We start from the raw sequence: 17,450 nt of genomic DNA on the forward strand, positions 1-17,450 counted from the left end.
TGGACGAAGAACTCTGCCCTCTTACTACATAATTTGAACACAGAGTCAAAGTGAAGCCTGTCAACTTTATTTTCAAAGTAAATTGCTACTTAATGTTTTTATTTTTTTATAATTATACTACTTAGGAAGTAATGCAACCAACCAATGTCAACATTCTTCCTATCCAATCCCCTGACCAAAAATAGGCTTTGCTGTTCTAATAATGTTCAAAAATCTCACTTAGGCGTCTCACCCTCATCTGCTCTAATGGTGGATAATACAAAAACAAGGATAGCAGCAAAAGTAAACTTTCATAACAATTATTAATAATAGGCTTACTATTTCAAGCAACTTCCAGGAACTGACTTGCCTTTAAAAAGGGTCGCTAAACCAGAATGGGATGCCTGCATCCATTTATTTTGGCAACTGTAGCCTATTCAGCAAAGCAACAATCCTCCTAAGAAAAGAATACCACATATATTCCAGTGAAACAAAATTAATAAATGTGCCCTGGTACTAAAAGGCTGAATTCTAAGCAAAGGTAGAGCATTTTTTAATTTTTTTTTTTTTTTTTCGGTACGCGGACCTCTCACTGTTGTGGCCTCTCCCGTTGCGGAGCACAGGCTCCGGACGCGCAGGCTCAGCGGCCATGGCTCACGGGCCCAGCCGCTCTGCGGCATGTGGGATCTTCCTGGACCGGGGCACGAACCCGTGTCCCCTGCTTCGGCAGGCGGACTCTCAACCACTGTGCCACCAGGGAAGCCCGGTAGAGCATTTTTAACTAAGTAATTGCCCTTCAAAAGACAATCAAATCAGAACACCTTCACTTTAGCAACAAAGTCTTTAGACAAGTGTTCATTCTGCAATAATCTTAAACGTCCCTGCATTTCTTAGTTTTTTAAAAAATTCTAACTTCCTGATTCATAGATCTAAAATAGTCATTACATACATAAACGTTCTACTCATTTCGTTTGGAATCGTGTAGGAAACATAGGTTTCTGTTTCTAGGTTTACAACTCCATACCCATTCATTCTGCACTAATGTAACCACTAAATATAGCTCTAAAACACTGATGAAAAAGTAGTTAATTATCTGAGTGATTCATACCTCCTATGTCCAGACACCAAGATCCAAGGATGTTTCTGTCAGATCTGTGGGAAGAGGAAATGATAAACACCTGTCACAAAAGCTTTCCAAACTGGGAAGCTCTGAATTACTACTGTCAATCCCCAGTCAGATTCCCTCTGCTCCCCCTCCCCCCGCAAAAAAAAAAAAAAAAAAAAGAGGTCACATATCCACCAGAACCTAACTTTGCGAATGATGTGGGGAGAAGGAAAGGCTCTAAAGAGAGAGGCCATGGAGAAAGGGCCCTGGGTTTTTCTAGAGTCAAAGTGAGAGGCCTTAAGCAAGTCATAAGTCACTTTTCCTCTCTGGGCCTCACTTAGCTTTATGCGGTGACTGGCCAGGAGCTCCACTACTCCGTGGCTAAGGTCGAAATGAAGATTCCTCAGTCAGCACCCGCACAAACCCATCAAGCGCCCTGCCAATACCCCTACCTTCGATCTCAACATCTCCCGGACTTTCTGAAAGGGCTGGACCACCATCTCACTCCCAAACCCAACACACTCGCCTTCCCCCCAAGCGGCGTGTCCCAACCAGGTCTTCACACCCACAACGTGGTGCCCTCCTCCGCGCCTCACCTGTCCCAGACAGACATTCCGCAGTCTTAACACTCCTCTCCCCAGCCCACACACACCTTCCCCGAGAAGTGATGCCCAATTCCGGCTCGAGGAGGCCGACCACGAGCTCACCTGGTACCCGCCACCCCCGACAATACCATTCACCTCCTCCAACCTCCCACCGGCTCCACGCCCTGCTCACCCAGCCCTCCGACGCTTCGGGGAAGCTGGGGCCACTCACCCGGCACCGCCGCGCCGTCTCCTCGGCGGCCTCCCGGCCGAAGCAGCCGAGGGGCCGCGCAGGGCCGGGGCCCACTGCTGTCGCCGCCGCCGCCGCCTCGCCTCAGCCCAGCCCCATCGCCCTCGGCCGGCGCTGGCGGCCGCGGGTCGCTCGAGCTCGAGGCGCCGCCGCCGCCGCACGCTGCGGCTCGGGGTGAGGGGAGGGAGGCGCCGCGGCGGGGCCCGGGCCGAGCCGGGCGCAGGGGCGTCCGCGCTCTCCTCCTCGGCGCCCGCGGCGGCGGCGTGTAGCCGGAGCAGGGCGAGAACAAGGGCGGGCAGCAGGGGGAGATAAGCAGGGGAGGGGGGCGTTCTGCACTCCGAAACGGCCTCCCGCCGCCAGCGACGTAGCGAACCCCCCCTCCCCTCCGCGGTGGCGCCTGGATCACGCTGCGGGGAGAGCCGGGTGGCTGCGAGGGAGCGCGCGCGGCGAGCTCGGGACTCCCGAGCCGGATATGAGGTCACGTGATTGCCTCATCCAGCGCCGAAGCGGAGGGGCGCAGAGGGGAAGTCGGGAGGGGAGGGGCCGGGTGGGCGGGGCGATGGGCGGCCCCGCCCACCTCCTCCCGTTTGGTCCCGTCCCCCCAGGCAGGAGGAGAAAAGAAAGGGTGAGGGAGGGCATTACAGAGGAGTCGGCTGTTCGGGAGGGGGTGTTTCTAACGGAGGAATGCATTTTTTTGGCGGGAGGAGGTGGAATTTGCTATCCTGGCCGTGCAGACCAGATCATAGTCCAAATCCCCATTTTATGAACAGGGAAACTGAGTCGCAGTGAAGGGCCTAGCTTAACTTGCGCAGAGTCAAGGTCACAGAGGTAGCTTGTACTAGAATGATGGAGAGGAGGTCAGATCCTGGCTCGCAATCCAGGTACCTTTCATTCCTTAAGAGCAGACTCCCCCCTCCAAAAACAAACCAAAAACTATAAATTGCATTTAACAACCTGCTTGGCTTGCCCGGCCTTGGGCTGAGGACTGGAAGACGTACCCAGGAGAAAGCTCCCACGCACCCACTACACCGCCTCCAGCGGTAAGGAGTTTCTTCCGACAGCGCTGGATGCAAATTAAATACTTCCCTCGCAGAAGATTTATCTCGGAGAAGGGCCCCGGCCGGATGAACAAATCGCGAGTTTGGTTTTCGCGACGTCCCTTCGGTGACTCGCGCGAGGAGCGCGCTCAGCCACCTGCCTCCTCGGGCTCCCGCCATCTGTCGGCCGTGAGACTACCTTGCCCGCGCCCTTGAGGCCCGGCTATCACTGTTACTGTCATTCACCTTACCGCTAACAGAACTCCCAGCTGCTGGAGCGTAAGAAAGGAGGAGACTCAACGACCTCTGGTGCACCGCACTTGGGCATACTTTGCCGAGGGCAGGGAGCGTTCATCCTCCGGTTCATAGCGCATGAAAACACTAGGCGGGGGGCTGCTACCCTTGGTCCGCGACACGTATTGACACCTCATCTGGGGGCAGCACACATCCCCAAGTCCACGGCACCGATGTCACCTCACGGGGAGCCAGGAACGCGCTGCTCCTGGCCCGTAGGTTGCGTGGAGCTGGACGGTTTCCGCGCACTTCCTGGTACCACGTGGCATGGACTAAGCCCTGGACCGAGATGGATCTACAGCTCTCTCCCCGATTCCTGGGCTCAGTCTCACCGTTTGTTTCCCCCTCAAATGATTAAATGAGATAAGGAGCGTGGAAGCGTTGGGCAAACTCTAAGAAGCTGTCTTGGCGGCGTGGAGCCCTTAAAGCCTCCTTCCTCACCTCTCTGGGCTCCTTGGCTCGTCGCTGTTTTCCCTCAGCCTTTAAACAAGCTCAGGTTCCAAAAACAAAACTATCGTGCCCACCCTCCTCTCCAAGGGCCCTCTCCAGTTAGCTTCCAAGCGCTTCTCTTCCTCTCATGCAGACCTCTTAAACGGTGGTCTGTCCTGCTGACTCCACTTCCTCACATCTCAGCACTAGGCACTCAAGCTTCCCCTCTTCTCCCCCCGCCCCCCCCAGCACCTTTCCTAACCCTGTTAGGGCAGAGTAAACCATGACCTTCATTTTCCCAAATCTAGCAGGCATCCTGCAGACCCTTATCTTATCTGAATCTCTCTGCTACATTTGACAGCTCAGACGACTCCCACCTCTGGAATCTCAATACTCTCTTGGTTTCCAGAAGATGTGAGAACTCTTCCAGTTCTCACATCTAGGTAAATAAAGCCTGTGCCTCCTTGGGTGGCTATTGTTGCCCGTGAATTTAAGGTTCTTTCTTCATTGTGAAAGAATTCGGAGACGATGTGATAGGTAAAAATCAGATTTATTTAGAGAGAAACGCACTCCACAGACAGAGTGTGGGCCATCTCGGAAGGCAAGAAGCAAGAGGCCTTGAAATATGGCGTGGATAATTTCATAAGCTAATGAGTGGGAGGATTATTCCAACTGTTTTGGGGAAGGGGTGGGGATTTCCAAGAATTGCACTTTTTGACCTTTTATGGTTGGCCTCAAAACTGTCATGGGCCTGTGGGTGTGTCATTTAGCATGCTAATGTATTACAATGAGCGTATAATGAGGCTCAAGGTCTACTGGAAGTCGAATCTTCTGCCATCTTGGACCTAGTTGGTTCTCAGTAGTTTTTGTCACTTACTATGGCTATGTCATTTTTTTTTAAAGTTGTGCCCTGCCCCCTAACATCCTGTTTTACAACCAACTGTGAGTCTGCACCTTATATGGGAGACTCCACTGCAAGCCCACAGCTCGTCTCATTCCAGTCTTAGGAAATCACCTCCACCCTCACAGTTTCGATTACCAAATCAATGATCACCAGCCCAGACCTCTTCCACAAAAGTTAGACCCAAATATCCAACTGCCTACCAGGCAGCTCTATCTAGATATCACAGGGGTGCCCCGAACTCAGCTTGCTCAAAACCGAACTCATCCTCTGCCTTCATAGCAGCTCCTCCCTCAGCTGTTGGCACCACCATCCACAGCCATCAGAATTAGAAAGTTGGGAATGAGTGTGAGTCATTCTAGATTCAGCCTCTTGTGTTATCCAATCATCCGGTCATTTCTATTTCCCCTCAGTAACACTCAAATCTCTACCTCCATTCCCACTGGCAAAAGTTCCAGCCATCCTCTCCAGCCTGAACTATTACAGCAGCCTCCTAACAGTCTCCCTCAGACAAATTCATCCTCCACACAGCCTCCAGAGTGAACTGTCTAAAACACATACCTATCTAAAATCCTGCAGGGGTTCCCCCAGCTTCTGACTGTTGCTTGTATCTCCAAGGAACCCAGCATGAACTTATCAATGCACTCAGGCTTTTAAAAGACCATGTAGAACTCCAGACTTCAAAAAGCAGCCAACATCCCCAAAATAAGGCAACACGCAACCAAGCAAGGGAAAACTATAGGAAGAACAAGAGCAATTGAAGATTTCAAAAAGTTTCCTGTTACAGATGTTTTGGGTATGGAAAGAAGAGAATTTGGACACTGATGAGAGGAGTTGCTGAGTCACTGGGTAAAGCTTGAGCATGTTTATAGACTGAGGGGAAAGACAAGCCAGAAAAAGAGAAGCCCAGGATGAAGAGAAAGGGAGTGGAGAAAGCCTTGAGAAGTTCTGGAAGCCTGGCTGGCTCTTGGCCCACGATGATTCTGTGCCCAGACTTCTGTTCGTACTGAGCCCAGCCCTTCCCTCATCTGATCCTACTCACTCTTTAAGACCCAGCCCCTGATCACAACCCCAAATAGGTAACAGACGCCTTAGTAAGCTCTAACTTCACTTTCCATCCTTGTTCTCAATTGTCTTCCTCTCTCACTGTCACCTTACCTTCTAGTTCACTGAAAAAAACGCAGGCCATCAAGAGGGAACACCTGCAAATCTACACATCAACCCACCTCTGCATCCAGTATCTCCCCCTCACTCCAGTTTTTGCAGAGGAGCAGGCAATGCCTCCTTCCAAGAGCTCTAACCCTTCATAAGTACAGTCCTGGGCCTCCCAAAGGTCACTGCTGTTGCCAACCTCAGTGGACACTTCTCAGTCTTTATCTCTCAGGCCTCTCAGCAATACTTACCTCCCATTCTTTTTTTTTTTTTTTTTTTTTTTTTTTTTTTTTGCCGTACTCGGGCCTCTCACTGTTGTGACCTCTCCCGTTGCGGAGCACAGGCTCTGGACGCGCAGGCTCAGTGGCCATGGCTCACGGGCCCAGCCGCTCCGCAGCATGTGGGATCTTCCCAGACCGGGGCACGAACCCGTGTCCCCTGCATCGGCAGGCGGACTCTCAACCACTGCACCACCAAGGAAGCCCTATCTCCCATTCTTGAAAGACTTTTCTCTCAGTTTCAATAAGTCTTTTGGAATTTCTCTTCCCTCTTTGTCTACGCCACCTCAGACTCTTGGGGATACTTCCTCTGTCTCACCTCTAAATGGTGCTGCTCCCCAGGGCTCAATCCAGGGCCTGTTTTTCTTTATATACAAGTCTTATTGCTTGGGTCTTTTTTTTTTTTTTTAATTGGTCATCTATGGACCTTACAGGAGTTGTGGATGGGCTTCAGAGGGTCTATAAATGCCTTAAACTTGAATGAAAATACTTTAAAGGAAGAAGTATAGCATCTATCAGCTTTTCAAAGACATCTGGAACCTCAAAAAAGGATGAGAGCCCTGATCCACATTCACTCCCCCTGATGACCTCAAATACCATAGCTGTAGTTATTGTCTGCATGTAGATTAATAACTCACAACCATATATATATACCTGCAGCCCAGGTCTCACTTCAGAGTCTCTGGGCCATACGTCCATATCATCTTCACATGATGTCTCACTGGTACCTCTTAAATTCACTTATCCAAAACTCAGCTCTTGCCCTTCTTCTCCAAACCAGCTACATTCTCAGAATTTCTCATCAGCAAAAGACACTGTCACCCACCCAGCTGCTCAAGCCAGAAACCTGGGTGTCATTCTTTCCATTCCAATATCAAATCCACTTCAAATCCTTCCACCTCTCTCCATCTCTACTTCCACTAGAATAATCCAAGCCACCTCTCAAGTTTCTCTCTCACCTGGAACTACCACCTTAGCCCCCAACTGATTTCCCCACTTTCACACTTACCATCCTCCAATCCATTCTTACACAGCAGCCAGAGTGTATTATTGTGTGTGACTCCGAGCATAGCTTCTGATAAAAGTTTTCAACTGCTTCCCATTTCACTGAGAATAAAATGTGAAGTTCTTTGACCTACAAAGTCCAGGGTTAGACATGGCCTGCCCATCACTCCCCCTTCACTGACATTCCTACACCCTCACCTTCCTCCCTTCCCTACCTCACCTCATTCCAACCACAGTAAGCCTTCTTTCAGTTCTTCAAACATGCCACACTCTTTCCTACCCCAGGGCCTTTGCACAACCTTTTCTTTCTCTCTTTCCCTTGTTTCCTTGCCTGGCTAATTCATACAAGTTCAGCTCATGCCTTAAATACGTGTACGTCAGTTCTTGAAAAAGGCCTTCCCTGGCTATTTATTCTTTCCTTTATTTTCTGATGACCTCCATTTATTTTCTTTATAAGCATTACCACAATTTTAATTACCTGTGAGTTTATGTACATATTTAACACCTGTCTCTCCCACCAGATTTCAATTCTGTGAAGATGAGGACTGATTACAACTCAAGAATTTTTCGGGGCTTAAAAGTGGTAGTCTTTTTGGACGAAGAAATGAGGGTTTGTCTTGCGGCTATGCTTCCATGGCACTTTATGTAAGACTGAAAAAGGATCAGTTGTCCATGTTTGTAAATGGGGAAAGGATTTTTGGAATTAACGGGAAGGGACACAGGAAGCACTTCCCCTGCCCTCCCCAGAAGCCATCTTTTGGTGCAGCTACTGGCAAAGACTGAATCGGTTTAGTTTATCACTATATATCAAGCACTAGATGAAGCCTGGCATATGGTAGACTCTCAAATGTTTGTTGTCAAATGAATGAGTGAATGAATGAATTTACATTCCCAAACATCATCTCTGTTAAATGCCTTTCCTGACTCTCAGGCTAAGCATCCCTATTCTGTGCATCTTTTTACTGCATTTGCAACCTTGAACAAGTACCTGTTTACCGTCTGTGTCTTCCATTAGTCTATGTTGTATTTGTGTTTTTGTTTCTATAGTTCTAAGTACTTTTGTATGTTATTTGATCATTACAACAATGCCAATACTAAAAGCAGCATTAGTTACTATTATCTGTATTTTTAAAGAGATTTTTATCTGTATTATCTGTATTTTTTAATAGATTTTATTATCTGTATTTTTTTTAAAATGAGAAAGCTTTACATGCATTATCTCATTTAATCTTTGGAATAATCCAGGAAGTAGGTACTATTATCATCTCAATGTTTAAAGATGAAACTGAGGAGAGCTTAAAATTCCCTTTTACAAAATAGGAAAAGATACTAAATAACTCACTCAAAGTCACAGAGCTAATAAACAACACACAGCCAGGATTCAACACAGGCAACTTGGCTCCAGGGTCAAACTCTTCATCAGTACAACCAAATGAAGTCACAGGGATCCAGCCTCTGGGATCCAAACTCTTTGGATTATCTGATTAAACACCCAGATTCTGACTTTCTCATGAGTAGGGACCCAACTCACCCATCTCTGGATCCTTACCACTTAGTGGAGGACCTGGCTAATGATGGTACTCAGTAATAAGTATGTCGACTAAATGAATAACAAACTGTCATTGATTTTCACAACCACCATGTCAGACTAACAATGGCATGATTAAGCTTCTCATTTTATAGAGAAGAAAAATGAGGTTCACAACTTCATAAGAGGAAGTGATTTGTCTTACTGTCCTTCTGACTGACTCCAGCCCTCTTTTGTATTTCTTCCGCTGCTCCCACAGGTTAGAGGACAGTGTTCAGGAAGACTTCACCTTAGAAAAGACTAAAAAAGGGGCTTCCCTGGTGGTGCAGTGGTTAAGAATCTGCCTGCCAATGCAGGGGACACGGGTTCGAGCCCTGGTCTGGAAAGATCCCACATGCCGCGGAGTTACTGAGCCTGGGCTCTAGAGCCCACAAACCATAACTACCAAGCCCATGCACTGCAACTACTGAAGCCTGCGTGCCTAGAGCCTGTGCTCCGCAGCAAGAGAAGCCACCACAAGGAGACACCTGCGCACCGCAATGAAGAGCAGCTCCCGCTCACCGCAACTAGAAGAAAGCCCGTGCACAGCAACAAAGACCCAACACAGCCAAAAAAAAAAAAAAAAAAAAAAAAAAAATTTAGAAGACTAAAAACAAAATGCCACAGCACTCACTGCCTTTCCTATAAAAAGTGACCATTAAAAGTACTTGATGATGTTTGCCTAACAAGCTCTCTCTTTCCTTCAGCCCCTCCTAAGTCATTTTGTCCCTATTTAGCTTGAACCACACAGGCCTCTGTGTGTGTGTGTGTGTGTGTGCATGCACACGAGTGTGTTGGAACAGGAATAGGAAGAGAGCTGTGAATCAGATGTATAGAAATCAGAGTCCAGGGCCCACCACTCACTCATTTCTGTTGCTAAACAAAGCATGTAATCTTTTCTGTCTCTGCCACGAGACAGAAAGCCAGGGATGCGCATTCTTCTCAGGCCATGGTACACTAGGATATGGTAGGTCACATGCTGCTGAATATTGTTTACCAACTCGCTTAGATCATAGGACCCCTGCTTGGAGGAGTGCTCACTGCTGGCATGTAGCCAGTCATGTGCTAGTGATCCAGGCCTCCTGAAGGAAAAAAGCCCTGATTCGGAGCACCTGCTAGTTTCATGGTGTAAATACTCCCACCATGGCCATTTTCAAGCTACCAACAGTTTATGCAGCTCACAGAATTCCTGAAAATTTAGCAATCTGCTCGAATGAGCCAACACAAATCAGCTCCAGCACACGACTGCTTATAGGGCCTCCTCGTGTGGACAGGGAGAGGAGAAATACAAGCAGCTCTTTAAATGATGGTTTTAGGGGCAAGGCCTGCCCCCTTAGGCTGTTCCCAGGATTTCTCTGTGTTTAGAGGTAATGATTTCACCTCTGATGAGAAAAGAACAATTGTACTGGAGATGGGAAAACTAGGTTCCAGTCTTAGCCTTCTTAGAAGTAACATATTTATTTCTTCAAATTTCAGTTTTAATAGGAATAGTATTACCTACTTCACAGGATGGTTAATTATCTAACAAACACTTGTATAACACTTACTATCTGCTAGGCACTGTTTAAGTACTTTACACATTTACTTATTTAATCTTTATAACAACACTGTGGGGTAAGTACTGTTATCAATTTAGAGATATGAAAAGAGCAAAGCACAGAGAGGTTAATTAAGTTCTTTAAGGTCACACAGCTAGCAAGTAATAGTGCCAGGATTTGAACCTGACTCCAAAGTCTGTGCTTTTACCCTTTAGGGCCCCAAGTCAAAGCCAGCTGCCTGATTTTAAAAATAGAGTTTTATTGGAACACAGCCATACTCATTCATTTACGTATTGTCTATGGCTGCTTTTGTGTTACAACAGCAGAGTTGAGTAGTTGTGACAGAGAGTGTATGACCCACAAAGCCCCAGATATTTATAATATCTGGCCCTTTACAGAAAAAGTTGGATGATCCCTGCTCTATGGTATCCTGCCTCTTTATTCGGGGAGAGGCAATGGTTATTATTGAGCCTAGTAATTCCCAGGGTCAAGCTGGTTCTGAAATTGTGTTCTTGGCCAATAAGACAAGTGAAAAGTAATGTCAAGATTGTAACTCTACCCTGACATTTGTACTATAACAATTTTCTCAGTGAAACAGCATTAAGGTATAAACTTCAGTAACAAATGATCCATGAAAGCAAATATTAGTAGAAACATATACCTGATATCATGGGATCCCAATATCTCAGGGTTGGAATTAATTCAGAGATTGTTCATCGCAACCTTGACTCTCCACTTGGGCTATTGTGTTGGGTTTCTGCAGTTAATGCCGTAAATCCTTCATGATCATCCTTTGAGTCCTGAAAGATGATTTTCTTATACTGTATATAGTCATAGGCTTTTTGTACAGCAGAACAAAGGCACCATGGGGCTCAGGCACCAGGCTCACATCTCCACACCTGTCAGTCTGTCTCCGAGGCAGCTCCTCCACGTGGCTGTTTCAGATGCCAAGCAGAGAAACTCCTGTAGGCCTGTCATTCACTGGCCTCTTAGATAATCGTTAAAAACCTCCCCTGACCTTTGTAGCTACTTCCTGTGAGCCTCTCAGGGACTGCTAGCCACTTGTGACCTATTTTCAGTGCTGGCAGTTCTGGCTTCTGGAGCAAACAAGGAACACGCCCAGCTATAGGTGATTGTTTCCTTTAGGCTCCTGGCAACAAAAAAGAATTGCTCAGTAATGGTGAAAGGATTGCAGGTCAGTAGGTGGGTATGATTGTCTCATTCAAGTCGACAGATGTTCATCCCACTATGACAGGTCCATATCTCAAGATCACCAGAAGGTTGTTTGTTATCATCTGTTTGCTGAAGGCTGTTGCTTCTTTATAGTAATAAAGAAAAAGAACCCATTTGTTCTTCTTGTTTTGTTTTTGTCAAAGGAAAAAATGCCTCACCAAAATTGGCAAATTAAGGCAATATTGACTGAGCTACTGTATGGAAGTCCCATTACCAAAGAATTTCTTTCAGAAACATTTCAAAAGTAAGTTGATCCAAAATACACCTCCACCATGAGGTTACCTGTAATCTAATCCAGTCTAGAAAGCAGAGTCCAAACAGCTCAAGGTTCTGCAAATTCCACAACAGCTGCAGGCACAAAATGAAATAGAACCAGGTGTTAAAGTGGAGAACAACAGAAACATCTCACTATTTGCACATTGCTCTTTGTCACTGGACTCTTTAAATATACTTAAATAGTTCATATTGCTCACAAAGAAAGCCAAAGTGAAACCTCTTGGGGCTTTACTAAAAATTCCCTTTATAATTTTTTTAAGCTTATGATTTTTTTAGGGTACATCTAAATACATCTATGAACTTAGTTTCATTTTTTAAATATTATTTTATTTGTTGAAGAAGTCTCAGGACCCTAAAGATCTCAAATATCCCTTCAAGAGGTACCTCATAGTTTCTCTGAAATACCTGATTTTATCTCTTCATTAGAAACTATGTGTTCCTACAATTAAAATTCCTGCTCAGTTCCACCCTCCTTCATACCAATTCAAATATTCATGGACTAATTACAAGGTCCAAGAGAGAGGGTATAGTTCACCTTTTTATCCTCCACATGTGGATGCTGTAGCAGGTGGTCAATATTGTTATGGTTGCTATGTAACCTCCACGAAGACAGGAATTTTCTCTATTTTATTCATTCCTATAGTCCCAGCAACTACAACAATAAACATTAGGTAGTAACCACTCAATAAATTTTGAATAAATTAGCCTACAGCCTTAATAAATGTAGGATAAGGAGGTTTAGAATTTTTAACTTTTTTTCATTAAATTTGGTCCTCCTTGTAAGAGTCAGTGATCAATCAGAGAAGCAGGAACAGCAGGAGATATCTATTAAGAGGTTTAGTTCAGGGCTTCCCTGGTGGCGCAGTGGTTGAGAGTCCGCCTGCCGATGCAGGGGACACGGGTTCATGCCCCGGTCCAGGAGGATCCCACATGCCACAGAGTGGCTGGGCGGGAGAGGCCACAACAGTGAGAGGCCCGCGTACCGCAAAAAAAAAAAAAAAAAAAAAAAAGAGGTTTAGTTCAAAGAACTGGCCTACACGATTGTGGAGGCTGACGAGGCAAGGCTGAAATCTATATGGCAGACCATCAGGAAAGGTCAGCTGGGGCACTCAGGTGGATTTCTTCTTCTCCAGGAAAGAGTCAGCCCTGCTCTTAAGACCTGTCAACTTATTGAACCAATTGATTGTCTAGGATAACCTCCCTTACTTAAAGTTAACTGATTAAGGACTTTAATCATATCTACAAAATACCTTCACAGCAACATCTAGATCAGTGTTTGACTGAATAACTGGTCTAGCCAAGTTGACACATAGAAAAGACCATCACATCACTCAGATACCTGTCTTGGAACTTTTGAAGTGGCTCCTTCCATATCTATATTTATTTCCTTTTCTTATTTCATATAAGAAGGAACAATAAAAAGTATTCCTTTATGTATCAAGTTTTTAAAGAAATGTTTACATCCTCTGCTCAAGATATCTCAATCATAGAAAACTAATAACATTACCTAGGTGCCAAGAAAGGATTAACATCCTAAAGGGATGTTAATGTCTAAAGAAACCTAAACTTGAGTAACTTGTTCAATGTCAAATAGCTGGGTAAATTAAAGGACCAGTGTGTCCCTCCAAAGCCATTTCTCCTCTATTAACATATATAAGTATTTGAAACAGAGAAAATGCTTACACAGAGATGGTCACTCAGATATCATTTATAATGGAGGAAAAGGAAGGAAGAGAAAACCTAAAGCCCAAAGATGGTCAGCAAAATGAGAATGTAGTTTATAACACATTATGCAAACATTTAATAGTATATTTACCAAGGAGAAAATAAAAAAGATTAGAGTGACAATAAATTGAAAAGAGAATAAGAAAGCATTACAGAAAACTGATGTCCCAAAACTTGATTCTTGGAAAATTTTGACAACATTGACAAATCTTTATCCAGATAATCAAGAATAAAAGAGGGAAGACTCAAATTACCAAAATCAAGAATAAAAGAGAGGACACCATTACCTACATTACAGAAATTAAAAGATTTATAAAGGAATACTACGAATAATTGTATGCCAACACATTAGATACCTAGACAAAATGGATACATTTCCAGAAAGATACAAAGTATCAAAACTGACTCAAGGGCTTCCCTGGTGGCGCAGTGGTTGAGAGTCCACCTGCCGATGCAGGGGACACGGGTTCGTGCCCTGGTCCGGGAGGATCCCACATGCCACGGAGCGGCTGGACCCGTGAGCCATGGCCACTGAGCCTGTGCGTCTGGAGCCTGTGCTCCACAACGGGAGAGGCCACAACAGTGAGAGGCCCGTGTACTGCAAAAAAAAAAAAAAAAAAAAAAAAACACTGACTCAAGCAGAAATAGAAATCTAAATAGACCTATAACAAGTAAAGAGATTGAGTTAGTAATTTTTAAATGTTCCCACAAAGAAAAGCCTAGGACCAGATAGATGACTTCACCGATGAACTCTACAAACATTTAAAGAAGAGTACCAATTCTTCACAAATTCTTCCAAAAAATAAAATAGGAGGGAATATTTCCCAACTCAGTCTATGAGGCCAGTATGAACCTGATAATCAAAACTAGACAAAGACAATACAAAAAAACTACAGACCAATATCCCTTATAACTATAGACACAAGTATCCTTAACAAACTAGAAAACAAAGTCCAGTAACATGTAAAAAGTGTTTTATACCACAACCAAGTGGGATTTATCCCAGGAATGTAAATGTTGATCTCACATATGAAAATCAATAAATGCAATACACTATGTTAAAAGAATAAAGAACAGGGCCTCCCAGGTGGCGCAGTGGTTGGGAGTCCACCTGCCGATGCAGGGGACGTGGGTTCGTGCCCTGGTCCGGGAAGATCCCACATGCCGCGGGGCGGCTGGGCCCGTGAGCCATGGCCGCTGAGCCTGCGCGTCCAGAGCCTGTGCTCCGCAACGGGAGAGGCCACAACAGTGAGAGGCCCACGTACCGCAAAAAAAAAAAAAAAAAAAAAGAATAAAGAACAAAAACCACATGATCTTCTCAATAGATGCAGAAGTATTTGACAAAATTCAATATCTTTTCAGGATAAAAAAACATTCATGCCAAAGTTCATAGCAGCATTATTCATAATAACCAAGAAGTGAATAAGTATATCCATATAATGGAATATTAATTGGCAATACAAAGAATGAAATATCAACACATGTGACAACATGGATGAACCTTGACAACATTATGCTAAGTAAAAGAAGGCAGTCACGAAAGGCCACATCTTGTATGATTCCATTTATATGAAATGTCCAGAATAAGCAAATCCACAGAGACAGAAAGTAGACTAGTGTTTTCCAGGGATGGAGGAAGGAGGTTTGGGGGGATGAAGAGGGAGTAACTGCTAATGAGTGCAGTGTTTCCTTTTGGGGTAATGAAAATATTCTGAAATTAGACAGTGGTGATGGTTGTACAACTCTGTGAAAATGCCATAAGACACTGACTTCTATGCTTTAAAAGGGTGATTTTTATGGTACATGAATAATATCTCAATAAAGTTATTTTTTTAAATAGTATATTTACAAAGTGTTTTTAAAAACATAATAAGGGCTCCAGGCCATGGTTCAGTGGTGCCTTTACTTAAACCTTATATTCCTCCAGGTACCATAATTCAATTCTTTAATCAAATTAGACCATCAGAAGGCTCCAAATGGAATCATATTAATCCAGTGCCTCACAGAATCACCCTAAAGGCATTTCATCTGAATATTTTCCCTGTAGCTTTTATCTAAGTTGCTATAATAAATAGCCATATGGAACTTACTTCTGCATTTTTTTCATGAATACTGAGACTATTGCCCATCCCATCATTAGGTCACTCATTGCTCCCTGTATTATAAAACACTTTTTGAAAATTACATTTTATAATTTATTTTAGGAAAATCAATGTCCTTTAGGAGTTACCCTTTTTAATAATCAAAATTATACAACTGGGGCTTCCCTGGTGGCGCAGTGGTTGAGAGTCCGCCTGCCGATGCAGGGGACGCGGGTTCGTGCCCCGATCCCGGAGGATCCCACATGCCGCGGAGCGGCTGGGCCCGCGAGCCATGGCCGCGGAGCCTGTGTGTCCGGAGCCTGTGCTCCGCAACGGGAGAGGCCACAGCAGTGAGAGGCCCGCGTACAGAAAAAAAAAAAAAAAAAAAAAAAAAAAAAAATTATACAACTGATTGTGATTTCTTTTTAGTCTTGGAGGAAGCTCAGTTGAACTGTAGCAATTATGTTAACTGAAATGATTAACATATTTGTATCTCCATTTTTTTCTTTCTATTTTTCTTCTTCTATTCATAATTCACTGTTTTATGGCATGGAATTTCAAATTCCCAATACTTATTTGAAGGATTGGCCTAGGATTTTGGACTAAGGTTCAATATTTAATTGTGCCTTATATGAAATCAAGTTTTCTCTATGTTGGCACTATTGACATTTTGAGCAGGATAATTCTTTGGCTGGGGGGTGAGGGGGACAGTCCTGTTTATTGCAGGATATTTAGCAGCATCTTGGCCTCCACCCACTAAACACCAGTAACTGCTCCCCAGTTAAACAACCAAAAGTGTATTCAGACATTGCCAAATATCCCCTGGAAGGCAAAATTTCCGCTGATTAAGAACCACTGTCTTAAATCATCATTGAAAAACTGGACCCCACCACACTTTCTAGTCACTCTTGAGAAATACCAAAAATTCATTACTCTAGATGGATAGGTGGGTAGGTAGGTAGGTAGGTAGGTAGGTAGATGATGATAGATAGATAGAGAGAGAGATAGAGATAGATAGATATAGATAGATAGATAGATAATAGATGATATATTGATTGATTCATACTTTGCTCACTTACTTGAGATGAATCAAGGATGTCTGTGAACTGGATGTCAGTCCCTGAAGCAGAGCTACTTCCACATAGATCTTCTTATTTCACTAAAAAAAAGACTTTTCTGATCTTTCATTTGAAACCAACAATCCATTAAAAAGAAACTTATTCTAAATTTTAGATGAGGAAACTGAGAAAGGGATATGATCAACTTCAGGGCTAAACTCCAAATTCAGTGCTCTTCCTCTTACTGCCAGGGAAATCTTCCTCTCTCTCTCCCTCTCTGTCCATATATAACCATGCATCCCTCCCTAGGTGGGTAAAGGATAGGAATGGAGTCTTATAAGGCTAAAGATGATCTTCTAAAGTACCAACAACTTAAAATGGTGTTTAATATTTATTATTTTTGGCTGCATTGGGTCTTAATTGTGGCTCGAGGGCTTAGTTGACCTGCAGCATGTGGGCTCTTAGTTCCCCCACCAGGGACTGAACCCACATCCCCTTCATTGGAAAGCAACTCTTTACCACTGGACTATGAGGGAAGTCCCCCAAATGGTGTTTAATCCAGTCAATACCTAGAAAATGGATCACCACTTCCCAGATTACACTGTACTTTAATCTAATTAAAACCCACAAATTTCCATTAGATCTAACTTCCAGTTTACAGGGAATGCAGGAGTTAGAGGAATGAGTTAGACACTAGTAGGAAACAATCAATCAAATCCAAAAGTGGGAGTATTCTGTAAGACAACTGGTCTGAACTCTTCCAAAATGTCAATGTCTTGAAAATAAACAATCAGAAAACAAAACCATGGATAAACTATTTTAGAATAAAACAGACCAGCACATCATAACAATCAAATGCAATGTATGAACCTTGTTTGGAATCCTGGTAGTATGTAAAAGGATTCTTAGAAAGAAGGGAATTTTGAATTTAGATTTCACCAGTTTTAGTTTTCTGAGA

The 17,450-nt window shown here is 44.2% G+C and overlaps 1 protein-coding gene across 6 annotated transcripts in view; it reads right to left on the minus strand.

The window, feature by feature from the left end:
• ATP13A3 (ATPase 13A3) overlaps positions 1-2,401 on the minus strand; it is an 81,818-nt gene extending 79,417 nt beyond the window's left edge. For 5 of the 6 annotated variants that reach the window (XM_060099309.1, XM_060099308.1, XM_060099312.1 and 2 more), the window contains exons 1-2: positions 1,901-2,401; positions 1,088-1,131 (exon numbers count right to left, since the gene is read on the minus strand). The gene's annotated coding sequence lies outside the window, so the exon portion shown is untranslated. The remainder of the gene's footprint in view (positions 1-1,087; positions 1,132-1,900) is intronic. The other variant, XM_060099310.1, reaches the window with a different exon arrangement.
• Positions 2,402-17,450: the final 15,049 nt, after the last annotated feature.

The sequence above is a fragment of the Mesoplodon densirostris genome, chromosome 5, assembly GCF_025265405.1.
Source record: "Mesoplodon densirostris isolate mMesDen1 chromosome 5, mMesDen1 primary haplotype, whole genome shotgun sequence".
NCBI lineage: Eukaryota > Metazoa > Chordata > Mammalia > Artiodactyla > Ziphiidae > Mesoplodon > Mesoplodon densirostris.